General features: G+C 36.1%; 1 non-coding gene across 1 annotated transcript; it reads left to right on the top strand.

The window, feature by feature from the left end:
- Positions 1-259: 259 nt before the first annotated feature.
- Positions 260-367, top strand: LOC130942874 (small nucleolar RNA R71). The gene has a single exon (XR_009071420.1). It is a non-coding gene; the product is annotated as a small nucleolar RNA R71 (small nucleolar RNA).
- Positions 368-2,562: the final 2,195 nt, after the last annotated feature.

Consider the following 2,562-nt stretch of genomic DNA (forward strand, 5'->3'; position numbering starts at 1 on the left):
GGGTCAATATTTTGTTCTGAGCCAATATGGCATTCAGAGTATCAATCTCAAGAACTCCTTTCTTCTGATTTGTCCCATTGTTCACAGGATTCCTTTCAGAAGTGTACATGAATTGGTTATTTGCAACCATTTCAATTAGTTCTTGAGCTTCTGTAGGCGTCTTCTTTAGATGAAGAGATCCTCCAGCAGAGCTATCCAAAGACATCTTGGATAGTTCAGAGAGACCATCATAGAAAATACCTATGATGCTCCATTCAGAAAGCATGTCAGAAGGACATTTTCTGATCAATTGTTTGTATCTTTCCCAAGCTTCATAGAGGGATTCTCCATCCTTCTGTCTGAAGGTTTGGACTTCCACTCTAAGCTTGCTCAATTTTTGAGGTGGAAAGAACTTTGCCAAGAAGGCATTGACTAGCTTTTCCCAAGAGTCCAGGCTTTCTTTAGGTTGAGAATCCAACCATGTTCTAGCTCTGTCTCTTACAGCAAAAGGGAATAGCATAAGTCTATAGACCTCAGGGTCTACCCCATTAGTCTTGACAGTGTCACAGATTTGCAAGAACTCAGCTAAAAACTGATGAGGATCTTCCAATGGAAGTCCATGGAACTTGCAATTCTGTTGCATTAGAGAAACTAATTGAGGCTTAAGCTCAAAGTTGTTTGCTCTAATGGCAGGGATAAAGATGCTTCTCCCATAGAAGTCGGGAGTAGGTGCAGTAAAGTCACCCAGCACCTTCCTTGCATTGTTTGCATTGTTGTTGTTTTCGGCTGCCATGTGTTCTTCTTCTTTGAAGAATTCGGTCAGGTCCTCTAAAGAGGGTTGTGCTTTGACTTCTCTTAGCTTTCTCTTCAAGGTCCTTTCAGGTTCAGGATCAGGCTCAACAAGAATGCTTTTGTCTTTGCTCCTGCTCATAAGAAAGAGAAGGGAACAAGAAAATGTGGAATCCTCTATGTCACAGTATAGAGATTCCTTGAAGTGTCAGAGGAAAAGGAGAGTAGAAGACAGAAGTAGAAAATTTGAACTTATCAAAGGAGATGGAGTTCGAATTTTGCATTAAGGGATAGTGTTAGTCCATAAATAGAAGGATGTGAGGAGAAGGGAAGTAATTTTCGAAAATTAAGTGAAAGATTTTGAAAACATTTTGAAAAACACTAATTAATTTTCGAAAATAAGAGTGGGAAAGAAATCAAGTGATTTTTGAAAAAGATTTTGAAATTAGAAGTCAAAAAGATTTGATTGAAAGCTATTTTGAAAAAGATGAAGTTAAGAAGATATAATTGGTTTTTTAAAAAAAATATGTGATTGAGAAGATATGATTTGAAAACAATTTTAAAAAGATTTGATTTTAAAAATTAATAACTTGGCTATCAAGAAAAGATATGATTCAAACATTAAACCTTTCTCAACAGAAAAGGCAACATACTTGAAATGTTGAATCAAATCATTAATTGATAGTAAGTATCTTTGAAAAAGGAAGGAAATTGATTTTGAAAACATTTGATTGAAAAGATATGATTTGAAAAAGATTTGATTTTGAAAAACTTTGAAAACTTGAAAAAAAATTTGATTTGAAAACAAAATTCTCCCCATTGTGCCATCCTGGCGTTAAACGCCCAGAATGGTGCACATTCTGGCGTTTAACGCCCAAAACTATACCCTTTTGGGCGTTAAACGCCCAACCAGGTACCCTTGCTGGCGTTTAAACGCCAGTCTGTCCTTCTTCACTGGGCGTTTTGAACGCCCAGCTTTTTCTGTGCAATTCCTCTGCTGTATGTTCTGAATCTTCAATTCTCTGTGTTATTGACTTGAAAAGACACAAATTAAAAATATTTTTGGATTTTTAATAATAAAGAATAATCAAAATGCAACTAAAATCAAATAACAATGCATGCAAGACACCAAACTTAGCAGTTTGTATACCACTGACACTAACAATATGAGAATGCATATGAGACACACAAAATACTTCAAGTCAATAGAATTCAAAGATTAGAGCACGAAAATCATCAAGAATTACTTGAAGATCACTAAGACACATGAATGAATGCATGCAATTGACACCAAACTTAAGATGAGACACTAAACTCAAACAAGAAATTTTTGGATTTTATGATTTTTTTTATTTTTTTTTTTGATTGATTTCTTTTTCGAAAATTAAGTGGAAAAAGATATCAAAATTCTTAATGAGAATTCCAGGAATCAGTGCAATGCTAGTCTAAGACTCCGGTCCAGGAATTAGACATGGCTTCACAGTCAGCCAAGCTTTCAAAGAAAGCTTCGGTCCAAAACACTAGACATGGCCAGAGGCCAGCCAAGCCTTAGCAGATCACTGCTCCAAAAGCAAGATTGATAAAAATCAACAAGCTCTTGTGATGATAGGTTGAAACCTCGGTCCAATGAGATTAGACATGGCTTCTCAGCCAGCCAGACTTCAACAAATCATCATGAAACTCTAGAATTCATTCTTAAGAACTCTGAAAAAAAAAATACCTAATCTAAGCAACAAGATGAACCATCAGTTGTCCATACACAAAACAATCCCCGGCAACGGCGCCAAAAACTTG

The sequence above is a fragment of the Arachis stenosperma genome, chromosome 7, assembly GCF_014773155.1.
Source record: "Arachis stenosperma cultivar V10309 chromosome 7, arast.V10309.gnm1.PFL2, whole genome shotgun sequence".
NCBI classification, from domain to species: Eukaryota; Viridiplantae; Streptophyta; class Magnoliopsida; order Fabales; family Fabaceae; genus Arachis; species Arachis stenosperma.